Genomic DNA, 26414 nt, shown 5'->3' with positions numbered 1-26414 from the left:
TGACTCTTTCAGCTGCTTGTTGGGTCTTTTGTAGGGCAGTCATGATAGATCCTGTTTTGTGAACTCACCATAGCTTCAGTAATGGTGTCAGGTCTTGGGGTTTCCCCTTGAGCTGGATCTCACTTTGGACCTGTCACTGGGCCTTCTTTTCCTAAGGGTCTTCTCCATTTTCATCCCTCCATTTCTTTCAGACAGGAAGAATTATGGGTCAGAGCTTTGACAATGGGTTAGCAACCCCATCCCTCACCTGATTCCCTGTCTTTCTGCTGGAGGTGGGTTCAATAAGTTCCCTCTCCTACTGTAGAGCCATTCATCTAGGGTCCCCCCTTTGAGTCCTGAGAGTCTCTCACTTCCCAGGTCTCTGGTACATTCTAGAGCATGCTCCCAAACTCTTTCCTCCCAAGGTTGCCTGTTTCCATTCTTTATGCTGGACCTCAGGGCTTCGTTCCTTTTCCCCTACCCAATACCAGATCATGTTCTCCTCTCTCCCTACACCTATCCCCTTTCCCTTCCCTTTCCCTCCCTTTCCCTGTACTTGCTTTCATCTCCCTTTCAAGTGGGACTGAGACATCCTCACTTGGGCCCTTCAGCTTGTTGATCTTTTTCAGTTCTTTGGGTATTCTGTACTTTTTTTTTGACTAATATCACTTATTAGTGAGAACATACCGTGCATGTCCTTTTGGGTCTGAGTTACCTCACTCTGGATGATATTTTCTATTTCCATCCATTTGCCTGCAAAACTCAGGATTTCCTCGTTCTTAATAGCTGAGTAATATTCCTTAGCGTAAATGAACCACATTTTCTGTATCCATTTTTCTGTTGTGGGACATCTGGGTTTTTTTCCAGCTGCTGGCTATCATAAATAAGGCTATTATAAACATAGTGGAACATGTACCCCTGTGGCATGGTGGAGCACCTTTTGGTTATATTCCCAAGAGTGGTATTGCTAGGTCTTCAGATAAGTCTATTTCCAATTTTCTGTGAAACCTCCAAATTGATTTCCAGAGTGGTTGTAACAGTTTGCAATCTCACCAGCAATGAAGGGTGTTCCTCTTTCTCCACATCTTTGCCAACATGTGTTGTCACCTGAGGTTTTGATCTTAGCCATTCTGACTGGTATAAGGTGGAATCTCAGGGTTGTTTTGATTTGCATTTATCTGATCACTAAAGACTTTGACCATTTCTTTACATGCTTCTCAGCCATTTGAGATTCCTCTGTTATGAATTCTTGGTTCAGTTTTATACCCCATTTTTTGATTGAGTTGTTTGGTTTCTCGATGGTTAGCTTCTCAAGTTCTTTATATATTTTGGATATTAACTCTCTATCAGACGTGGCATTAATTAAGATTTTTTTCCCAATCTGTAGGATGCCTATTTGTCTTATTGACTATTTCCTTTGCCTTACAGAAGTTTTCCAGTTTCATGAGGTCCCATTTATCAATTATTGACCTTAGGGCATGAGCCATTGGAGTTCTGTTTAGGAAATCTCTCCCTGTGTCAATGAGTTCAAGGCTCTTTCCCACTTTTTCTTCTATTAAACCAGTGTATCTGGTTTTATGTTGGGGTCCTTGATCCACTTGGACTTGAATTTTGTGCATGGTGACAAAAAGGGTTAATTTTTGTTTTTCTACATACAGACATTCTACATACAGACATACAGACATTTCTACATACAGACCAGAACCATTTATTGAAGATGCTTTCCTTTTTCCATTGTATATTTTTGGCTTCTTTGTCAAAGATCAAGTGTGCATAAGTGCGAGGTTTTATTATTGAGTCTTCAATTCTATTCTGATAATCAACCTATCACTATTGCTCTATAATAGAACTTGAGGTCAGAGATGGTGATTCTTTTATTGTTAAGAAGTGTTTCCACTATTCTGGGTTTTTGCCTTCCCAAATAGATTTAGAATTGCTCTTTTCATGTCTTTGAATAATTGTGTTGGGGTTTTGGTGGGGATTGGACTGAATTTATAGATCATCTTTGGTAGGATGACCATTTTTACTATGTTAATTGTGCCAATCCATGAGCATGGAAGATCTCTCCATTTTCTGAAATCTTCTTCAATTTCTTTCTTGAGATATTTGGAGTTCTTATGGTTAATACACTCTTTACGTTGCATTTTTTAAAGCATCTGAAATTCTTTGCAAATTTACTGTTTGTACTTTTTCTGAGTCCACAAATGTCAGTATTTTAAATAACAAAAATAATTGAAGCATAATTTTGCAAACTACCATCAGGCATCTTATTCCATAGAGATTTTGAATGTATGTTTAACTAAGTGGAAAAACTGTCTGGAAGATGCCACCCCTTAGAGATGGATTTTCATAAGCCTTGGATGAGATATGTACTTTGCAGATTACCTTCTTGTCATGATTCTTCTCATGTTTGTATGCTCTGTATGTCCCTTCAAGTTATCAAAATACAAAAAAAAATTCACCAGCCAATTTCCCTGATAGAGATAGAAAATTCCTTTTGTTGGCCAAATAAATCCAGTAGTCCTTAGAAAGGGTGATATACCACAGTCAGGTGATGCTTATCCTTGGTACTCAATGAGTCTGTGTGAAAAGTAAAGGCATGATTCAGCACATGGAAAGAATGAAGAAGAGAAACCAGATTATCACACAAAGTATGGAGAACTCTTTTGGAAAAATTCTATATCCTCCCAAGGTTGGGAAAAAAAACTCTCTAAAACTGTCTGATACCGATTGAATATGCTTCAACACGATGAAGGTCAGATATGGCAAATTTACAGTTAACATCAAAATGAAAGTGCCCCAACCTGCAGGGCAGTCAGCAGAGAATGGGGACCACCTAGGAGAGAATGAGGGACAAGAGACACGAAGAAGGACACCAAGACAGAAGTCTGATCAAGGCAACAATTTTATTTTTTCTCAAGGCTGAATTTATATCATAACAGGGGTAACAGAGAGAGGGGGGAAGTGGGAAACATTTATGCAAGCCAAGAACACAGTACTCATATGGTCACCTGATGTCAACAGGATGTTCCTTTTTCAGAAAGGTTACAGGTTTGTCATATCATTAGTCAGCAGGATGTTGGTTTCTCAGAAAGGTTACAGGTCATATCATTGGGCATTCTGACGTTAGATGTATTTCTCAGCAAGGTCACAACTTTGTCATATCATTAGTCATCCTGACCACCAAATTTGTATTAGTCTTCTGCAGCTGGCTGGGGATTTTCTATGAACCTAGTCATACTTAACTCTAACTATACTATTAATATCAATAATTGAGAGTTTTAAGGGCATTGCTCCCAAAATGAAAAATAGGCTGTATAGACAACAAAGAGTTAATACCCCACATATATATGGAATTCAATTTAATAGAAAAAAAAGAGAGAGAAAACACTTTTTTAAAGGAGGGGTATTTGCATTCCAGAAAGTATCTGAAGGGACTGCCTACAGTGTTCTGGCAGACTGAAAACAGAAAACCACAGTAGGTCTGATATGCCACACTCTTTCAGAACTTCAGGCATACAAAGCCACACACAGAAATACTGACTCCAAAAGCAACAAGGATGGGATTGTGGTGTGCAACATAGTACATAACAGATAAGACTAGCAAAAGTGACATTTGAACTCAGAAACCCTTATCTCCTGGAAGACACACTCACTAGTCTAAATTTGGGAGCCAAGTGTCCTCCACATGCCATGCCCTCCTTTCCAGCCATTTACAGTAGTGGAGAATGATTTAAAATGGAATATGAAGGGAATGAGTGGTCAAATCTCCCCAAATGGGAAGAAATACTAAGAAGATTATACACTTTTTTGTGTATTTTAAATTTTTTACTTTAATTTTACATTTTAATTTTTTACTTTTAAATTTTTATGCTTTAACTGCTTTCCCTCCCCCCTTCACATTCTTTTTTTTTCATCTTTATTAACTTGAGTAATTCTTATTTACATTTTGATTGTTATTCCCCTTCCCGGTTTCCAGTCCAACATCCCACTAACCCCTTCTCCTTCCCCTCCCCCTCCCCTTCTCTATTGGTGTTCCCCTCCCCACCCTCCCCCATTACTGCCCTCCCCGCAACAATCATGTTCACTGGGGGTTCAGTCTTAGCAGGACCCAGGGCTTCCCCTTCCACTGGTGCTCTTACTAGGATATTCATTGCTACATATGCATTTACCTGCTTTTTTATGTTTTAATTTGTTGTGTTTTAATTTGTACGCATTATCATTGTTTTAAGATTTTATGTTATTTTATTGGAATATTTTGTGCATGTAAGGATCAGAAGAGAGCATCAGATTCCCCTAGGGCTGAATTTTAGACAATTGTTATCTGCTATATGACTGTTGGGGATTGAACCCAGGTCCTCTCGAAGAGCAGCCCATGTTTTTAACCCCTGAGCCATGTCTTCACCACCTGTAAGTTCATTGTAAAAATCTTTTACCTGGTGTTTCTTTCTTTAAACTAAATACATGACATTTTCTCTACTGCTTTTCACCTCTATTCCATACAATTTCCATTTCATTCCTGACTCCTGTTTCTCTTTTTCCATTCCCTCTCTACTTCTCTAATTAAAAGTGAATCACTTGATGCTAAAATGTTAAAAACCATAAACTGTAACTTCTACAATGAATCCACTATTTCTGAAGGCACAGTGTTGTCTATTGCAAAACACTGGAGGTACTGTTAATTCATATATTTCTTGCTGGAGTTAACGTCACCCTAGAGCACAATTCCAGTGAAAGAGCTTAACAGAATTAATCACATAAAATAGAACGAACAGAACAAAATGGAAAAGAAAGGAGAAAAAATGGAGTATACATTTCTGCCAACAAATGCAGAAGGTACCTGTTGAATCTGGTTTTGGTGTTTGTATGTATATGATTTTAGGACTGACCATTTTGAATTGGATAACCAATTGTGGGCTCATCTTTGGAAGAAACAAATTTCTCCTCTCTCATTAGTCATTAATTGCTCATAGCTGTTTAGCTAGTGCTCAGACCCCCATTCCTGTGAGATTTTTACCTTTCTGCATTAGCATGTTTATTAGGTGGTTATTATTATTATTATTATTATTATTATTATTATTATTTAGGAATTGTTTAGGCCTGATGGTTCTAGGTTCTATAAGAAAGCATGCTGAACAAGCCCTGAGGAGCATGCCAATAAGCAGCATTCCTCCATGGCCTCTACATCAGCTCCTTTATTCAGGTTCCTGCCCTGAATTTCTGCCCTAACTCCTTTATAAAGGACTGAGATCAGGACATATAAGTGGAAATAAACACTTTGTTCCCCAAGTTTCTTTTGGGCATGGTGATTCATCACAGCAATGGAACACAGACAACAATCCAGTATGACACCTCTGAAGCTCCCAATTTCTCAAAATCAGAAAAGACAGATAGCTGAAATGCTAAATGTGATTTCTATAGAGAAGACTCAAAGAAGCAGATAAATGAAATAAGAAAAATCAATTCTATACCAAAGAAAGTCTAAATAGTCAGCCAAAAAATCTCTTAAAGCTGATAAACACTTCCAGTAAAGTGAATGGATGCAAAATTAAATCACAAAATTATGAAAAATAAGTGAAAATTTACTTTTAAGGCCCTAGAATCCAGGCTCTTAGTTCTCTTTCCCATCTAACAAGATGGCAGCTGAAGAAGTCAAGAAGCTCGATGAAACAAAGGAGAAGAAACCTGCCTGGCAGTGATGCTGCTTCTGCTGGTGACTTGGCCACTAGTGCAGCCTTAAAGGGTGACCCTAAGGTTAAAAGGCCTAGGAAGGGTAAGTCCCATTGTACCCGAAACCCTATTCTGGTTAGAGGAACTGGCAGGTAATCCCTTTCTGCTATGTATTCCATAAAGGCCTTGTATGAAAGGAAATACTCAGCTGTCAAGTCCAAGTGTGAAAAGAAGAAAAAGGAGAAGGTAGTTGCTACTGTCATAAAAACAGTTAGTGGAGACAAGAATGGTGGTACTGGGGTAGTAAAGCTTCAGAAAATGAAGATGTACCTTGGAAGCTGCAAAGCCATGGCCAAGAGCCCTGCATTCAAGCATGAGAAGGCTGTGTGCAACAGCACCCCTGAAACTGTCCTGATCATCATCACTGGGCAACATAGGCAAGAGTGGTTTTCCTGAAGCAGCTGAGCAGAGGCTTTCTACTTATAACTGGACCTCTTGCCCTCAACCTAGTTCTTCTGTACAGAACTCACCAAAAGTCTGTTGTTATCACCTCTACAACAATTAATACCCAAGTTTAAAATCCCCAAGCACCTGACTGACTGATGTTTACTTCAAAATGAAGCAACTGCACAAACCCAGGCACCAACAGGGCAAGATCTTTGACATGGAGAAGGATAAATATGGGATTTAAACAGTGCAAGGCTGATCACAAAACTTTGGACTCACAGATTTTGCCAAAGAGAAAGCTGTTCCTCAACTCCAGCACTATCTGTGATCTCAGTTTTCCCTGGCAAATGGGATGTGTCCTCACAAACTGGTGTGTTCCAAATTGCTAACAACTTAATTAAACAGCTTTAGACATGGGTAAACAAAACAAAACAAAACCCGATAAAACAAACCCATTTACAAAAGCCACAAAATTAAAGTAAAACACTAAAAAATAAATTTAATGAAGAATGTGAAAGAGCTCTACAATGTAAAGTTCCTAACACCAAAGAATGAAGTTGAGGAAGATGCTAGCAGACAGGAAAATCCACCATGCTTTGGATTTGAAGAATTAATGTTGTAAAGCAATGGTCCTTCTACTAAAAGGAATCCACAAATTTAATATAACCCTGATCAAAATTCTGGGACAATTATTCAGAGAAATAGAAGGAATAATCTTAAAATGTACAGGAAAACATAAAAGACTAAGGGGAACAAAAACAATCTTAAACAAAAGGGCTAATGTGAAAAGAGTCATCATATCTGACTTCACAGAGTCAAATCAGAACTTGCCTCATACTGGTATAAAAATAGATACACTGATGGGTAGGATAGAATAAGGACCCACATATAACCCCGTGCTATCGTAGGCACCTGACTTTGGAGAAAGAGACGAAAACACACATTGAAGAAAAGACAGCATTTTCAGCAAATGGCACTAGGAAAACTGGATGACTGCATGGAGAAGAAAGACTCTTGATCTGTATCTCATGCTACATAAAACTCAGCTCAACTTCAGAGGGATCGAGGACTTTAACATATGAACAGTACTTTAAAACTGTTAAAGGAAAATGTGTAGAGTGTACTTCAACCCATGTTTACAGAATAAGACTCACAGAAAAGGGACCTGGGAGCATGGAAGATAGGAGAAAAATTGACAAATGACAGTACATGAAATTAAAAGTGTTCTGTACGCCAGAAGAAACCATCAATTGAATAAAGAGGTTATTCATAGAATGGGGAAAATATCTTTGCCTGCTCTACATCTGACAAAGGATTAGTATCTCGTATATATGAAGAATCCAAAAAGCTAAACATCAAGAAAATAAATAGCACAAAACACATAAAAGTAAACAGAGTTTTCGAAAGAAAACATAGAAAAGACTAGTAAACTCTTTTTTAAAATGCCCATCCGTCCTAGCTAACAGAGAGATGCAAATTTAAACTACTTTAAGTTTCTATCTCCTCATAGTCAATATGGCCATCAACAAGATTGCAAGGACCACAAATGCTGGTGGAGAAAGATCAGAGAAGAACCACTACATAAGCTGAGTCCACTAGGCTCACAGGGTAGATAAAAACCTACTGTCATACAGATTCCAGGTTAAACTCTGGGTCACAAATAAGAAATACTTGAATCTGAGGCAGGGACTTAGAAGCAGGAGAGGGGTTTGATAGAGATAGGAAGGTGATATACAAGGTAGGGTTTGAGAGTGATCAGAATGTGCTATATACCTATAAGAAATTGATCAAGGACAAATTTAGTCAATAAAAATGCATAGTAAAGAAAGAATACTAAAATAAATAAGGAATAAACACCAATTTCCATATAAAAACAGTAACAATAGAAAAAATATCTAATTATGTCAGTATTCCTAAAATGCCAGAGAATCATGGGGTGACAGATTTCACATTCTGAAATTAAGGAACTGTCAGTCAATATTGTTGTGCCTCACAAAATTATTATTACAAATGGAAAAATGGGAGCATTTCATTTAAAGCATAAGTAAGGCAATTAGTTATAGTTGTCAATATCATAACACAACACCTTCTTTAAAGGGGAAAACCCTTATTCTGAGGCAAATATAAGGGATCATTGGCCTGGAAACAGATTCAGGCTTGACTAAATTCTATTCCACTATGGTAATAACTTTACTGAGTTTTAATGGAAATAGAATAAAGGTCATAAATCACTATTCTTTTTAAAATGCATTGGTAGAAATATCCCAGAAGCAGGTCACATAGAATCATTGACATCTTGGCTGTAGATGTCAGATTCCAAACTTCCCAGTCATTTAAGCAATTTGTCCACCTTACAGAGAGTTCAGCAGATGTTATTCTTTCCAGGAATGTTTCTTCATACAAACAAGCTAGCAATAAAGAAAATGATTCAAAGAATCCTTTTACTATATAGACACAATGAAAACTATATCCATCTCAAATAGGCATTGACACATTACCAAAATACAATTTCACCAAAGTCCAACTTGGTGAGGCCTCTAGATGACTTGACTTGCATTACTGTTACAGATCACTGGCAATGTTTACTTCTGCATCTAATTTTGTGTCTGTGGTGCAGTGTTTACTTCTGCACCCATGTTATTTCTCTCTCTGTCTCTGGGAAGGGGCTCAAAATGGGTTCATCTGCCAAGGTACTTATGCAATATGTCCCAGGCATAACTAAAATCCTGTAGTTTCCAACTGAATGGTTCTCCTTGCTTGACCAAAACACATGGTGTTTATGGTCTTTCATTGTCCATTACTGCATCAGCCTGGAGGAAGAGGCAGAGAAAAGTAGAAACTATAAGCACCTGCTTGCTTCCTTATTATGAACACTGCTCAGTTCCTACCCCAGATCTTCTTGATTCTCATCCAGCCTCAGTTCTTACTTGTCCTTGTTATGGGTGACATGGTACACTGGGGGCTGGTACACAGTCGTGCAACATGACAATAATACCAGCAGTAACGGACACACTAGCGGCAGCTTTTGAAAGTGTTTCTCTCCTTCATATGTCATTGCTCCAACTCTGTTCCTATGGCTTATCTTCAGTATGCCTGCATATCATTTAATAATGGTACTTGTGATGGGTGATATGTTCTTGTCCAGCCACTTCCCACAATGAGTGAAAAAAGCCACAGTGGTTTAATTTGATGTTGAACTGGAATCATCTTTCCTGAAACTGTGTTTCTTTTGCATGCCCATCATACCTACAAAGGAATTCTAGAGCTGATTCACAATTTAGGAAGATGTGTGCTTGGTCTTCTTTTTAGGTCTTTTTAGTATTCGTGCCTGGGGGCTCCCCTGAATCAGAGATTGGGTGGCAGTAAAATGTGCCTCTTAGAAAAGTCTCTGGGGGGGTTGGGGATTTAGCTCAGTGGTAGAGCGCTTGCCTAGGAAGCACAAGGCCCTGGGTTCGGTCCCCAGCTCCGAAAAAAATGAACCAAAAAAAAAAAAAGAAAAGAAAAGAAAAGTCTCTGGGATGAGCAGCCAAGTGGAAAAGAACCCTCTTTTTCCTGCTTGTGACTGCAATGGCCACGTGCAAAACGATCTAGAATTATTCTCCAAAGGTGATTGCTATAGGAACTAAACAAATGAAAAGACCCACAACAAGATGCTCTGAGGATGGTCTCTGCCCAGTGTTCTTAATCTCCTGTGGCAAATTATTTCGGAAAGGGGTTGTGATTCGCCTGCTCAGCATTACTCTGAACCTCTGAACTCTCTAAGTTCAGTCCTATAATTCCTATGTTATAATTGATGTTTTTAAGAAAGAGATCTAACTCATTTGTCATAGTCAAAAATACAAAAAGGTATCATGTCAGTACTCTATAAAATTACATTCAGAATATGGTTATAAAAGCATAAATAAATTTTGTGTTGAGATTTGAGCTGCATCATAATGATAATTTATCAAGCATATGAAAACATTCCTCCAACACAGAGAATTGAAATTCAAATCATTAATGGTCCCAAGAATTGTGGATGTGGGATACTCAACCTATAATAGAAAATCATGAAGGAAAATGTGGCATGATTTGTAAAAATAATAAATGTGTGTTTACATTGACTCATGAGTAATATGTTTGCAAATGTTGACTCATGAGTTACATGTTTGTGAATGTTGACTCGTGAGTTATGTGTTTATGTATGTTGACTCATGAGTTAGATGTTTGTATACATTGATTCATGAGGTATATAGTGGAACTAGTGTCACATGGGAAGTAATGACGTATCAGCAAATGCACACACAAATGCTATGCCATGCTGGTTTTTAAATTTTTCTTTCATTATTTTTTAAGTTTAATAATACAATTACACTATGTCCTCAACCCTTTCTCCAAAGTCTCCCATTGAACATAGAAAGTTCTAAGGCATAAACACACACACACACACACACACACACACACACACAGTCAGTTAAAAGGAGAGTACCTATAAGAGGTGGTCTCTGCTCAAACAGGGTTATCTAAGGAAGGTGTCTTCTCAGTTTAGCAGGCAAAACCTCACAGGCCACTGGAACTATCATGGACCAGGGCAGGTTATATTGCCAGGAGCCATCTAGGAGAGGTGAAAGGCTAGCAGGTGATCTTCCTAAGATTGTTTCATCATGACAGTGGACTATGATGAATGAACCCTTGCAAGTAAAGCTAAAGGGATGATGTTTTCAGGTATTGATTCCTGCAGCTGATATGCCTTTCCTATCTTTATAAAAAGTAATATTATATAATCTCTGTGTATTAGCCACCCTATTGTGCAGACTTTCCAAAGAACGACAAAGATGTTCTGTCTGTAGAGATGTTATACAAACAGATTTCTTAATTCCTAATGATGATTCCATAAGAATTTCTAAAATTATACTTAATTATTAAGCCCTTTATAATAGGACTGCTATTAAAACCCTCTCTGAAATGCAAACTGCAATTAGAACTCTGTTAGTCTTCATGTGTCATGAGTTAATTGCTTCCAACATTGAAGCAGGCATTTTTAACATATGATACACTCCTGAGGGCTGTAAAACAATTTTAGCCAAAGGTCATAAAAGGTACAAATGATTTTACTATTGGTGCAAAGACAGAAGATAAAATATTGATTGTATTATTCTATACAAAACTTCAATGCAAACTAAGACACAAAACTATAGTTTTAGACTCGCAATGAACATATGGAGATAATGACAGATAATGAATGAATGCCTAGTTAGATAACTAGTCTTAATGCAAATACATGTAAACATCTCTGTTGTAAAATTCTTATTCAATTTATGATGTAAATTTATGTTGGAACTTTTAGTGAACTTTTGTAAAAAAACAAAAGCTACATGGTTTATTCTCCTTAATAAGCTACAAAGACCTAGGAATAATGACATTAAGCAGGACAAAAGGAGATAGAATGCAAAATGAAGAAAGAGAATTGGAAACTATAGGTGGAGAGACAGCAGAACATAGCAAGATATAACAGAGATGAAAACAAACAGAGTTACAGAGAGACCAGAAAAAGGAGGCAGCCTTCTCTTTAAGATGGGACGGATCAGAATTTTTTCTAACAGCAAGGCAAGCTTAGTCTTACTAAAGAGGACAAAGATTTTTTTCTTACAGACTTACGTTTAGTTCATTTAGCAATGAAAGTGTAGAAGTTTTATCTTTCTTTATGTAATAAAGATTAGAGCTCATTTTTCCATCCAGAATGAATGAGTTTTTTCTGCCCTGGTGCTTGGCCTTTTGCTTCATATGCATATTTAAGTATAGGTGTGTGTGTGTGTGTGTGTGTGTGTGTGTGTGTGTGTGTGTGTGTGTGTAAGTATGTAAATATAAGAAAAGTAGCTGAACCCAACATGAGTGCATGAATGTGTATATGAATGTATGTATGTTTATGCATATTTTCTTGTGTAAAAGTTTTTCCTTCTGAGAGCATGACTCTTTTCTTCTGGCTCAATAAAAGTTTACTGCTCCAAATCTCCCTCCTTCATGTCAAGAGAGAGGTTCATACAGGCAGCGTGCTGGGCAGGAGAAAGAAACCCTAACCATTACTCCTTTACTTAATACCCTGCTGTTAAGCAACAAGTGTTAAAATCCACCTAGAGGCCTGAAGCTTCTAATGTCAGAGTAACTTAAAATAAAGACACGTAAACATTATTTTAGAAAGCATCTATAATATCTTCCAAGACTAAGTCTTCCCCTGCCAACACACTTCTCAGCTACCTTCAACAGAGAATCAAAGCTCTGGAGCTCATCTCCAACACTCTATCTCAAAATGACAGCAAAACCTGTCAATATCCACATGGTACTAGTTTTGCAGTTAGGCAGCTATGAAAGTAAGGAATCCATGGAGGTTTTTCCAACATTTCAAAAAAGTCCATAGAGGAAAGATGCTATGGAGTAGAGTCAGATTCCATGAAAAGGTTTGTGGGCAATGCATACAGGTATGGAAAAAGAGGCAAAGCCACAGTAGAGTCATCAGGGTGTTTAGATGCCAGCAGCATGAACTGTTTACTGTAGAGTGCTATAGTGGAACACAAGAGGACACAGAGAGTGTGTCCCAATTAACAAAATCAGAAATGAAAAGTGAGACATAACTACAGAATCAGAGGAAATTCAAAAAATCATCAGATCTTACTATAAAAGCCTATATTCAACAAAACTTGAAAATCTGCAGGAAATGGACAATTTCCTAGACAGATACCAGGTACCGAAGTTAAACCAGGAACAGATAAACCAGCTAAAAAAACCCATAACTCCAAAGGAAATAGAAGCAGTCATTAAAGGTCTCCCAACCAAAAAGAGCCCAGGTCCAGACGGGTTTAGTGCAGAATTCTATCAGACCTTCATAGAAGACCTCGTACCAATATTATCCAAACTATTCCACAAAATTGAAACACATAGAGCACTACCTAATTCCTTCTATGAAGCCACAATTACTCTTATACCTAAACCACACAAAGACCCAACAAAGAAAGAGAACTTCAGACCAATTTCCCTTATGAATATCGACGCAAAAATACTCAATAAAATTCTGGCAAACCGAATCCAAGAGCACATCAAAACAATCATCCACCATGATCAAGTAGGCTTCATCCCAGGCATGCAGGGATGGTTTAATATACGGAAAACCATCAACGTGATCCATTATATAAACAAACTGAAAGAACAGAACCACATGATCATTTCATTAGATGCTGAGAAAGCATTTGACAAAATTCAACACCCCTTCATGATAAAAGTCCTGGAAAGAATAGGAATTCAAGGCCCATACCTAAACATAGTAAAAGCCATATACAGCAAACCAGTTGCTAACATTAAACTAAATGGAGAGAAACTTGAAGCAATCCCACTAAAATCAGGGACTAGACAAGGCTGCCCACTCTCTCCCTACTTATTCAATATAGTTCTTGAAGTTCTAGCCAGAGCAATCAGACAACAAAAGGAGGTCAAGGGGATACAGATCGGAAAAGAAGAAGTCAAAATATCACTATTTGCAGATGATATGATAGTATATTTAAGTGATCCCAAAAGTTCCACCAGAGAACTACTAAAGCTGATAAACAACTTCAGCAAAGTGGCTCGGTATAAAATTAACTCAAATAAATCAGTAGCCTTCCTCTACCCAAAAGAGAAACAAGCTGAGAAAGAAATTAGGGAAATGACACCCTTCAAAATAGTCCCAAATAATATAAAATATCTTGGTGTGACTTTAACCAAGCAAGTGAAAGATCTGTATGACGGGAACTTCAAGTCTCTTTAGAAAGAAATTGAGGAAGATCTCAGAAGATGGAAAGTTTTTTCATGTTGATGGATTGGCAGGATTAATATAGTAAAGATAGCCATTTTGCCAAAAGCAATCTACAGATTCAATGCAATCCCCATCAAAATACCAATCCAATTCTTCAAAGAGCTAGACAGAACAATTGGCAAATTCATCTGGAATAACAAAAAACCCAGGATAGCTAAAGCTATCCTCAACAATAAAAGGACTTCAGGGGGAATCACTATCCCTGAACTCAAGCAGTATTACAGAGCAATAGTGATAAAAACGGCATGGTATTGGTACAGAGGCAGACAGATAGACCAATGGAACAGAATTAAAGACCCAGAAATGAACCCACATACCTATGGGCACTTGATTTTTGACAAAGGAGCCAAAACCATCCAATGGAAAAAAGATAGCATTTTCAGCAAATGGTGCTGATTCAACTGGATGTCAACATGCAGAAAAATGCAGATCGATCCATGCTTATCACCCTGTACAAAGCTTAAGTCCAAGTGGATCAAGGACCTCCACATCAAACCAGATACACTCGAACTAATAGAAGAAAAACTAGGGCGGCATCTCGAACACATGGGCACTGGAAAATATTTCCTGAACAAAACACCAATGGCTTATGCTCTAAGATCAAGAATCGACAAATGGGATCTCATAAAACTGCAAAGCTTCTGTAAGGCAAAGGACACTGTGATTGGGAAAAAACGGCAACCAACAGATTGGGAAAAGATCTTTACCAATCCTACAACAGATAGAGGCCTTATATTCAAAATATACAAAGAACTCAAGAAGTTAGACAACAGGGAGACAAATAACCCTATTAAAAACTGGGGTTCAGAGCTAAACAAAGAATTCACAGCTGAGGAATGCTGAATGGCTGAGAAACACCTAAAGAAATGTTCAACATCTTTAGTCATAAGGGAAATGCAAATCAAAACAACCCTGAGATTTCACCTCACACCAGTGAGAATGGCTAAGGTCAAAAACTCAGGTGAGAGCAGATGCTGGCGAGGATGTGGAGAAAGAGGAACACTCCTCCATTGTTGGTGGGATTGCAGACTGGTACAACCATTCTGGAAATCAGTCTGGAGGTTCCTCAGAAAATTGGACATTGAACTACCTCTCTTGGGCATATACCCAAAAGATGCTCCAACATATAAAAAAGACACGTGCTCCACTATGTTCATCGCAGCCTTATTCATAACAGCCAGAAGCTGGAAAGAACCCAGATGCCCTTCAACAGAGGAATGGATACAGAAAATGTGGTACATCTACACAATGGAATATTACTCAGCTATCAAAAACAATGCCTTTATGAAATTCGTAGGCAAATGGTTGGAACTGGAAAATATCATCCTGAGTGAGGTAACCCAATCACAGAAAAACACACATGGTATACATTCATTGATAAGTGGCTATTAGCCCAAATGCTTGAATTACCCTAAATGCATAGAACACATGAACCTCAAGACAGATGATCAAAATGTGAATACTTCACTCCTTCTTTAAAAGGGGAACAAGAATACCCTTGGCAGGGAATAGAGAGGCAAAGATTAAAACAGACACAGAAGGAACACCCATTCAGGACCTGTCCCACATGAGGCCCATACATATACAGCCACCCAATTAGACAAGATGGATGAAGCAAAGAAGTGCAGGCCGACAGGTGCAGGATGTAGATCTCTCCTGAGAGACACAGCCAGAATACAGCAAATACAGAGGCGAATGCCAGCAGCAAACCACTGAACTGAGAACAGGACCCCCATTGAAGGAATCAGAGAAAGAACTGGAAGAGCTTGAAGGGGCTCGAGACCCCATATGAACAACAATGCCAAGCAACCAGAGCTTCCAGGGACTAAGCCACTACCCAAAGGCTATGCATGGACTGACCCTGGACTCTGACCTCATAGGTAGCAATGAATATCCTAGTAAGAGCACCAGTGGAAGGGGAAGCCCTGGGTCCTGCTAAGACTGAACCCCCAGTGCTTGTGATTGTTGGGGGGAGGGCGGCAATGGGGGGGAGGGTTGGGAGGGGAACACCCATATAGAAGGGGAGGGAGAGGGGTTAGGGGGATGTTGTCCTGGAAACCGAGAAAGGGAATAACACTCGAAATGTAAATAACAAATACTCAAGTTAATAAAAAAAATTTAAAAAAAATTAAAAAAAAGAAGATCGAGCATATGTACTAGAGGACACAGATCCAGAGGAGTAGAGCCATTAAAACTTGTGTGGTCCTGTATGCTGGACTTGGAGCTACAGGGTTTGGGGTTTGTCCTGCTGGATCTTCACCTTTCTTTGGTCTGATCATTCCTTGATACATCCAGCTATTTCTTTTTGAAGTAGAAAAGTTTACCGCTATGCTACTGTATAGTAGAAATATTCAAATTTATTTATTTATTTTTAATGGGGTCGTAGTAAAGAGACTGTATTGCATCAGAGGACTTAGGAAGCAACACCTGCTTTCAAGCATGGAGAGTATGCTTGTCCTCTCAGCTAGTGCTGGGATGGGATCTGTAAATGAGACATCTTCCTTAGATGTAGGAGGGAGGGCACACTGGCCCTGCCTGCCCTCAGCAAGACCATTTTGTTCCTGTGTGGTAGGGTCAATAGACAATGATCAAATCTGAGAACTTCTAAAGAGAGGAAGGTATAATTACCCCCAAACCTGTGTTTCCTCAAGAACTGTGGTACCCTGGAAAGTAAAGCAAAAGGGGACACAAAAGTCTCCTGTTGAGTGTTACTTCATTACCTTCCTGCCATTTCTGTGGAGAATGATTTGAAAACCTTCACTTTGTGCTAACTGCTGTCCCACAGTGCAGTATTTCCCCTCAGTCTTTCTTAAAGCCTCTTATACGCCAGTTTTAATATATCTACCTGCTATAAAACATTAGATGACTTGATTTTGTAACTCTAGGCATATCATTATAGAGTTGACACTGCTTTAGAGAAGACTGTGTCTCTCTGTTGTCCTGAGGTTGGGCTCATACACAACCTCTCATTTGTCCTTCTTATTCTTGGAAGTGCTCAATTGGAAAACTCATTTCTGGATGAGAACTTTTAAGGTCTTCAAGCTGAGTTATGCTATTTACATTTTATAAGAAGAAATGGCACATGTATCTATGCATCCACTGAAAAGAATACAAAATAATATGTGCTTATATTATGTACAACACCTCCTGATATGTTGCTCTGATTATCTATTATTCTTCATTTTTAAATGATGTATCTAATCCATTAATCCTACTCCAAATTTTTGTTTCCAAATGAGGGTACCACCTCATAATTTTATTTAAATCTTATTTTTTATTAAAATATTTTTACACAATATCTTTTAAAATACCCTTTCTGCTCCCACAGAATCTTCCCAGATCCTCCATGTAGTGGTTTGAATATACTTGGCCCACAGTAAGTGGCACTATTAAGAGGTGTGGCCTTATTGGAATAGGTGTGGCTTTATTGGAGGAAATGTCTCAGTTTGTAGGAGGACTTTGAGGTTTCTTAGTGCTCAAGCTCCACCCTTAACTGCCTTTGGATCAAGATATAGAACTCTTGGCTTCTCCAGCACCAAGTCAGCCTCCATGTTTCCATGCTTCCCACCATGGTGATAACGTACTGAACCTTTGAAACTGTAAGGCAGCACCAATTAAATGTTTACCTTTATAAAAGTTGCCTTCATCATCCTGTCTTCTCACAGCAGAAAACACCAACTGAGATACCTCTCTCTCTCTCTCTCTCTCTCTCTCTCTCTCTCTCTCTCTCTCTCTCTCTGTGTGTGTGTGTGTGTGTCTGTGTGTCTGTGTGTCTGTGTGTCTGTGTCTGTGTCTGTGTCTGTGTCTGTGTCTGTGTCTGTGTCTCCCTCCATTGTCCTTCCTCCCTCAACAAAAGCAAAGCAAAATTCAAAGCCAAACCCCATAAGACATAAAAGGAAAGAAGGAAGAAAGAAGACAGAAAGAAGAAAGATAGAAGGAAAGAAAGAAAGGAAGGAAGGAAGGAAGAGAGAGAGAGAGAGAGAGAGAGAGAGAGAGAGAGAGAGAGAAAGAAAGAAAGAAAGAAAGAAAGAAAGAAAGAAAGAAAGAAAGAAAGAAAGAAAGGAAGGAAGGAAGGAAGGAAGGAAGGAAGAACATTTTTGTGTTAGCCAACTACCCCTAGGCATGTACCCTGCCTTGGCATGTAGATGATTTACTCAATTACTCTGCATCTGAAAAAAAAAAGACCAAAAACAAAGAAACAAAATTATTTCCCCTTCTCTAGCCAGACATCAATTACCAATAGTTTTTCTGGTTGGAGTTGGGACTTTACCTTCCATTCACAGTGCTGGGACTTTGGTTTGAATATGCGCCAGTCCTCTGTGTGTGCTGTCACACTTTCTCTGAGTTCATGTGCATATAAGCCTGTTGTGTCAGGTACGGGTGTCATCTCATGGAGTGTGTTTTAAAATCTAATCAAAAGTGGTTGATTACTTCCATAACATTTGTGCAACTATTGCACAAATATATCAGGCAGGTAAGTCACTGTTATAGGTTACAGGGTTTTTACCTGAGTGACACTTATGATTAGTTTTCTCCTCAGGTAATGTATAGAGTACCTTCCAGTACCATGAATTCTAGTCTGCAGAGGTAAAGTTTCTATATGGGCATCAACTCCATTTCTCTGTGTTTGGGGATGTAAGTATTTTCAGCAATAGGCTCTTATAACCTTGGCAATGACCAGTGATGTTTAGAGGAAATTATGAGACCTGTCTGGCCAATGATTAAACAAGAGATCATCCATTCCTGGTACTGGAAGTTTACATAGTAGCATAAGATGACTAGATGAGGTAAGGTCTACCTTATTATATGCTGAGTTCTTTTAAATTCTGTTCATATATGTATGTATTTTAGGACGCTTCTACAATAGTATGTTTCCGTATGGCTTTTCAAAATGTCCTTAGTGTTAGTTGTCCCTCTGTGTCTCTCCTTACCCTTCTGTCCCCACCTCCCTCCCAATTTAATCCCCCTATTCTAGTTTCCCCTTTATCTTTTTATAATACCACATTCCGTTTTCTCTTTCTTGGAAGGTCTCTTTCTCTTTCTGGTCCATTACTACATACTTAACATCTATAGTTATTCAGATTGAAGCATTCATGTTGAAAACTGAGAAACTAATATCCATATATAAGAGAAAACATGCAGTATTTGTCTTCTGGGGTCTGGTTTACCTCTCTTAGAGAGATTATTTCTAGCTACATTGATTTTGGCCATTCTGACTCTGGTAAAATGAAATCCCAAAGTACATTTACTTTGCATTTGCCTAATGGTGAAGGATGTTGAACATTTTTAAAAGTGTTTCTCAGCCATTTGTCTCATCTTTGGGGAACACTGTTTAGTTCTCTATCCCAATTTTAATTAGGTTAGCTTTTTCATTTTCTTTCTTTTTTTTGAAAGTTCTTTTTTATCCTAGATACTAACCATTATCAAGTGTATAATTGATGAAGGTTTTTCCATCCTGTAGTCTGAGATGCTTTGATAATACTGGTGTCCTTTGCTGTACAGAAACTTTATTGTTCATCTTAGTGCCTGTCATTGCTGTCCTGTGCTTCTGTTGCTATCTGTGGGACATGCTACAACCAGGGTCCATGTGCTTGTGCTATGGTTTGTGCTGCCAGCAAGGGCCATGAGGGTGTCCATGATCTGTGCTGTGGTCAAGGACCATATTGATATTTGTGGACTAAGCTGCCGTTGGAGACCATATTGAGGCTCATGGTTCTTGTGTCCATGTAAATTTCTGTGCTCTTTCCTCCCACAGAAGACCATGTTGATGTCAATCATCTGTGTTACCACCGAAGGTCATTTGGATGTCTAGGGTCTATATTGCCCCCTGGAGTTATGTTGATGCCTATGCACTTGACTGCTACTGGGGACCATATTTATGGCCCATGCCCTGGAAGCCATGTTGATATCTCTGGCCTGTGTTGCCACTGGAGACAATGCTGAGATTTGTGGCACATAGACCATGTGGGTGTCTGTGTTGCTCCATGCTGTCTTCAGAAACCATATGGAAGTTCATGATCCATGCTCCCACTGCCTATAAAGGTGCAAGGAAGCCACTTCTACAGTGGTATTAATGACTGCAGACTCATAGCTGAGAAAGAACATATTAGAAGGCTGCTGTGGCAAACCCTACCTTCCCCTAAAAGAATATTCTAAGCAAGAAGCCATCGAAAAGAACTCTTGAAAGTTGTGATAAGAATGATGTTCCAATGTAAGGGAATGCCAGAGCAGGAAATCAGAAGGAAATGAGTGGATGGGGGAGCACCCTCATGGAGGCAGGGGGTGGTGGGACAGGATGGGGGTTTTCTGGAGGGGAAACCAGGAAAGGGAACAACATTTAAAATGTAAATAAAGAAAATATCCAAGAAAAGAAAGGGGAAAAAAGGAATCCTAAAGTGTATCTCTTCATACAGTACAGGTGGGTAAGGATTCAATTCTCTTCAAGTTACTGGCCACTGGAAGTTTGACTCTGCTACAGACAGTATAGGGGTAACACAAAATGGATTTGTGGGTTTTGTTTATTTTGTTTTTTCTTTGTTTTACTTTGTGGAGGAGGGCATATGGATGGGGAGGGGGTTGATCTGGGAGGGTTGGCAAATGTGACCTGGGTGTACTATGTAAAAGTTCTCTAATCGTTAATGAAAATATTATTTCTGGGGCCAGTTGCCTCAGTTGCTAAAAAAAAAAGTTGTCTGACCTTCCAGAGGACCAATGTTCAGTTCCCAGGACCCACAGGGCAGCTTAGAAAGTCTATACCACCAGTCTAGTGTGATTCAGCTTCCTCTTCTGGCCCCTATGCAATGTATGCACTGCACAGAAGTACACTCAGACAATAAATAAATAATAAATCAATCAATCAATCTTAAAACCATATATTTTGAAAGACTAGTTCCTTTCCTGTGCCAATAAATTCAAGTCTCTTTCCCACTTTCTTTTTTTAACAGATTCACAGGATCTAGTCTTGTTAAAGTGTTTTATTCATGTGGAATTGAATTTTGTTCTGAATGATATATATGGATCCATTTTCACTTTTCTACAGGAGGCTATCCAGTTTGACCAGCACCATTGTTAAAGGTGCTGCCTTATCTCCAGTATGTATTTTTTTTGTTTTATTTGTCAAAAATCAAATGCCCATAGATGTGTGAATTTTGTATGGGTCTCTAATTCAATTCCACTGGTAAACATGTCTGTTTTTATTTCAATAGCTCTGCAATTCAACTTGTAATTTAGAATGGTGAAACCTCCAGCAGTTCTTTCCTTGTCCAGGATCACTTTATCAATCCTGAGATTTTATATTCCCATATAAAGTTGAAGATGGTTTTTAAAATTTTTGTGACGAATGGTGTTGAAGTCTTGAGAATTGCATTGAATCTGCAGACTGCTTTTGGTAGAATGTCCACTTTCATAATATTAATTCTACTTAGGCATAAGCATGGGAAATCTTTCCCTCTTCTGATCCCTTCTTCAACTTCTTTCTTCAGTATCTCAAAGATTTTATTATAAAAGTCTTTCACTTGCTTTGTGTACTGGCTTCTTGTATACTTGTTCTTGGTCATGGTGTGCAGGAATACATACAAACCTTGACTAAGACAAACTGGTACCAGGTGTGGGTTACCCCTGTGACAGCCTGACCATGTTTTTGGGAGGACCATAGAAGGACTTTGGAACTTCGGGCTAGTAGAGCTATTAGGATATTAAGAGCACTGTGGAATTTCCTGTAGCAGCTTGGAAGATAATGTTGAGAACAGTGCAGAAGATGCAGGCCTGGCTTGTGAAATTTCAGAGAGAAGATTTAAAAGACTCTTATCCCGGCCATTACTATTTTGATTGTGAAGATTCTGTGGTTTTGGTTAGCTGGGGCTGAAAAATCAGCTGTGATTAACAAGATACCAGAACTAGTAAAGTCAAACCTTTACTAGAACAATTGATACTGGTTAGCTGGGACTAAGAAATTAGTGATTAAGAAGAGACCAGAATCACAGAGGTGATAGCTTCTGGGAAGTGTATCCCAAGAGCACAGAAGCTGAGTTCCAGAGACAGGCACAGTTGTACCTTGTGTAGGCAGCTGGACTTGGTAATGTATAAGAGTCACCCAGGTGGTACTGGTTTTGAAAACATGAAGGGGTAGCAGCTGATGCTTGGCACTAGGAGAGGCCAGGAGAGGCCATTGTTGAAGGTGCAGCCTCAGTGGCAGTTGAAGACTAAAGGGATTATGCAGAGAAGTAGAGGTTTGGCAGTGAAAAGAGTCTGTGAAAGGCTATTTTTGAAAGTGCAGCCCAGTTGCAGCAGAAGACAGCAGTGTTTTAGAGATAGCAGTAACACTAGAGGACCACCAAGAATAGCAGCAGCAGTGGAGTAAAGGCAGCTGGAGCCTAGAAGACAAGCCATGTGCTACAAATAGCAGAGCTGGAGAAGTGACCCAAGCCCTTAGAGAAACCCAGATCTTGATTGGATCCTAGACATTGGACACTTAGAGTTTGATTTTGATTTTGATTTTGATTGTGACTGTGCCCTAACCTTTTTTCCCTCTTGAAGTAAAGTATTGCAGTGTAGCCCACAGTTAAGAGACTTTGAATTGTAAGATTTTTGAATTTCAAAAGAGATTAGATATTTTAAAGGGATTGAAATTTTAATATTTAAAATTTCTAAAGACTGTGGGACTTTTAAAGTTATTTAGATCTTAGGGATGAATAAAAATGTAAGGGTTGAGGCTTAATAGTGATATGTTTGTGTGTCTAGTTGAAAAGGGATCAATCGTTCTGACTGGTTTTGTATGTCAACTTGACACATGCTGGAGTTATCACAAATAAAGGAGCCTCACTTAAAGAAATGCTTCCATGAGATCCAGATGTAAGGCATTTTTTAAAATAGTGATCAAGGGGGGAGGGCTCAGCCTATTATGGGTGGTGCCATCCCTGGTCTGATAGACCTCGGTTCTATAAGAAAGCAAGCTCAGCCACCCAAGGGAAGAAATCTAGTAAGCAACACCCTTCCATGGCCTCCACATCAGCTCCTGACTCCAAGTTCCTGCCCTGTGTGAGTTCTGTCCTGTTCCAAAGGCAAACAGGAGAAGACTGGCTTCCACATAGCTAGGAGGAGGGTCTCAAAGTCCAACCCAACAATGTTTCCTTTCCTCCAACAAGATCAAACCTACTCTAACAAGGCCAAACCTCTGGGCCAAGCATATTCAAACCATCACAGAGAGGGTACTGATTTTTGTGTGTTAATTTTATTTCCTAATGCTTTATGAAAGTATTAGCTATAAAAGTTGTTTGGTGGAAGTTTTAATATCTTTTATATATAAAATCATATTATCTGTAAATAAAGACACTGTGACTACTTCCTTTCCTGTTTCTATCCCCTTGATCCCCTTTATTTGTCTTATTCCTGTAGCTAAGACATCAAGTGTTATATTGAATAGGTGTAGAGAGAGTGAAAAACCTTGCTTTGTTCCTGATTTTTGTGGAAATAGTTTGAGTTCCTCTCTATTTATGTTGACTGTAAATTGCCTTTAGTAAGTTGTGTTATGTCCCTTGTGTCTCGAGTTTCTCTAGGACTTTTCTCATGAGGGGATGTTGGATTTTGTCAAAGGCCTTTTCTGCATCAAATAAACTGATCATATTGCTTTTACCTTCAGTCTGTTTATGTGGTGGATTATGTTTATTAATTTACATATGATGAATACTCCGTCTCTGAGATGAAGCCAACTTGATCACTGTGGATAATCTTTCTGCTGCATTCTTAGATTTATTTTGCAAATATTTTATTGAGAATTTTTTGTATCTATGTCCATAAGGGAGAGTGTTCTATAATTTTCATTTCTTGTTGTTTGGACTTTATATATTTTTGGTATCAAGGCAAAAGTGGCTTCATGAAACAATCAAATAATCCTTTCAGTTTCTCTTTTGGGTACTATTTTGAGGAGTATTGACTGTACTTCTTTAAGAATCTAGTAGATTTTTTAAATCTGTTTTTCTATGGGCATTTGAGGATAAGGGAGACTTTTAATTACTTCTACTTCAGTGGGGATTATGGGTCTGTTTAAATTGATTATTTCATTTTCATTTAACTTTAGTAAGATATATGTCAAGAAATTTATCCATTTCTCTTAGGTGTTCCAGTTTGATGAAATCTGTATTTTTTGAACACTATGTCCTCATGATTCTCTGAATTTGATTAGTGTCTGTTGTAATGCCCCTCATTCACCTCTACTTTGTTAATTTGGGGTAGTCCTCTTTCCCTCTATCTTTTGGCTAGTTTAGCTGAGGATTGTCAATTTCATTGATTTTTTTCTCAAAGAATTAATTTGTTGTTTCATTGATTCTGAATAATTATTTTTATTTGATTTTTAATCCTAAGTTTAATTATTTTCCCATATAATCTTTTTTTCCTTCTTTTTGCTCTAGAGCTTTTAAGTATATTGCTGAATATTGAAAATTGAAGGTGTTTATTCAGCTCTGAACTTGCCAGTGAATCACTCTTAGTTTGTACTATTGGTTTGGATGGTGTGTGTGTGTGTGTGGTGTGTGAGTGTGTGTGTGTGTGTGTGTGTGTGTGTGTGTGTGTATGTGTGTGTGTGTGTTTTCCATTCAGTTCTAAAATGTTTTTCATTTTTTTCCTTGATTTCTGTTTTGACCCAATTTTCATTCAGCAATGACTTGTTCCACTTCCATGAATTTATAAACTTTCTGCTTTTTGTTGTTGTTGTTGTTGTTGTTGTTGTTGTTGTCGCCGTCGTCGTCGTCATTGTCATCATTGTCATCATTGTTGTTGAGGAGGAGGAGGAGGAGGGCGGTGGAAGAGGAGGAGGAGAATGTCATCTAGCCTTGATTCATGGTGATCAGACAGAATACGGGAATTATTTTAATTTTCTTATACTTGTTGAGACTTGCTTTGTCTCCTACTATGTACTCACATTTGGAGAACATATTCATAATTGCTGTTTTGAAGTCCTGATCGTGTGTTTCAGCTAAATTGCTTTGCTCTGGATCTGTTGAAGTAGAGTTACTGGCTTCTGGGCAAGGCATATTGTCTTGGTTGTTTATGTTTGTGGTTTTTAGCTGAACCTAGACATGGAGCTTGAAATGCTTAGTATAGGTCTCTTGTCTTCACTTTGTTAGATGAGTGTCCCACTTTGATTGGTGTTCCCCTCTCTGGGGAAACCGAGTGCAGTAGGTGTGGGTTCCCTGATACAGTAGTTCTGTGGATCAGCAGTAGTGACAAAGGAATGGAGATGGGCCAGAGAGATATGCTGAATCTCGGCCTAGTACGGTCATTGTTTGTCCCATAGTGTGGATATGGAGTAGTTCTGTAGGTTGTCATAAATAGAAAAGGAATGGAGCTAGGCTAGAAGGAAAGTTTGAAATGGCCCCATAATTTTTTGAAAAGATAAAAAGCCCTGAAAGATGCATGGCTTTTATAATATCTTTTTTTTTCATCAAAAACCTTTATGTCAAGACTAAAGAAACATGTATTTAACTTCCCAGAAGTCTTAATCGTGAATTAAACTTTTTTCTTATTAACTTGAGTATTTCTTATATACATTTCGAGTGTTATTCCCTTTCCCAGTTTCCAGGCAAACATACCCCTCCCCCCTCCCCTTCTTTATGGGCATTCCCCTCCCCATCCTCCCCCCCTTGCCGCCCTCCCCCCAACAATTTAGTTCACTGGGGGTTCAGTCTTAGCAGGACCTAGGGCTTCCCCTTCCACTGGTGCTCTTACTAGGATATTTATTGCTAATTATGAGGTCAGAGTCCAGGGTCAGTCCATGTTTAGTCTTTAGGTAGTGGCTTAGTCCCTGGAAGCTCTGGTTGCTTGGCATTGTTGTACATATGGGGTCTCGAGCCCCTTCAAGCTCTTCCAGTTCTTTCTCTGATTCCTTCAACGGGGGTCCTATTCTCAATTCAGTGGTTTGCTGCTGAAACCAGTTATCTATTAGCCTAAAGTTAGACAGCAGTTCCCATTCGAAGGTCTTTCTTTAGTATTAAAGACACCATTTACTCATTGTACTAAGTTGAGAATCTCTGCGTCAAGAATTTTAAGGAAGAGTCTAAGAGTCTAAGTGCCAGATGCAGTGTTTGTAGCCAACATTAGATTCTACCATATCCAGCACACTGCAATGGGTCTTCAACACTAGGCTCTCACAACAGCGACAAGTTTATGGTTGATGCTTCTCCTCCTTCTGGTATATGTGTGTGATATTTGCACTGGGAAAATTACATATTTCATGGCATCAGAACAATTATTATGTGCATGGGCACACTGACAACTTGAAACAAGAAACAATTCTTCCCAAGAATTAATTTTCTTCCATACAAAAAAAAAAAAGCAGATGTGGAACAATTTCCCACTAAATTTTTTCTTTTTTTTCCATCTTTATTAAATTGGGTATTTCTTATTTATATTTCAAATGTTATTCCCTTTCCTGGTTTCCATGGCATCACCCCCTAACCTTTCTCCCTCCCCTTCGACATGGGTGTTCCCCTCAGAATATGGC

The 26414-nt window shown here is 38.7% G+C and overlaps 1 protein-coding gene and 1 pseudogene across 2 annotated transcripts in view; both read left to right on the top strand.

Annotated features, from left to right (window-relative positions):
• Positions 1-26414, top strand: part of Gabrg3 (gamma-aminobutyric acid type A receptor subunit gamma 3) — a 623439-nt gene that overhangs the window by 535440 nt on the left and 61585 nt on the right. The gene's annotated exons all lie outside the window — the stretch shown is intronic.
• Rpl6-ps17 (ribosomal protein L6, pseudogene 17) lies at positions 4117-13228 on the top strand (annotated as a pseudogene).

Source organism: Rattus norvegicus, chromosome 1, assembly GCF_036323735.1.
Source record: "Rattus norvegicus strain BN/NHsdMcwi chromosome 1, GRCr8, whole genome shotgun sequence".
Lineage (NCBI taxonomy): Eukaryota > Metazoa > Chordata > Mammalia > Rodentia > Muridae > Rattus > Rattus norvegicus.
This window is presented reverse-complemented; position numbering and strand designations above follow the sequence as displayed.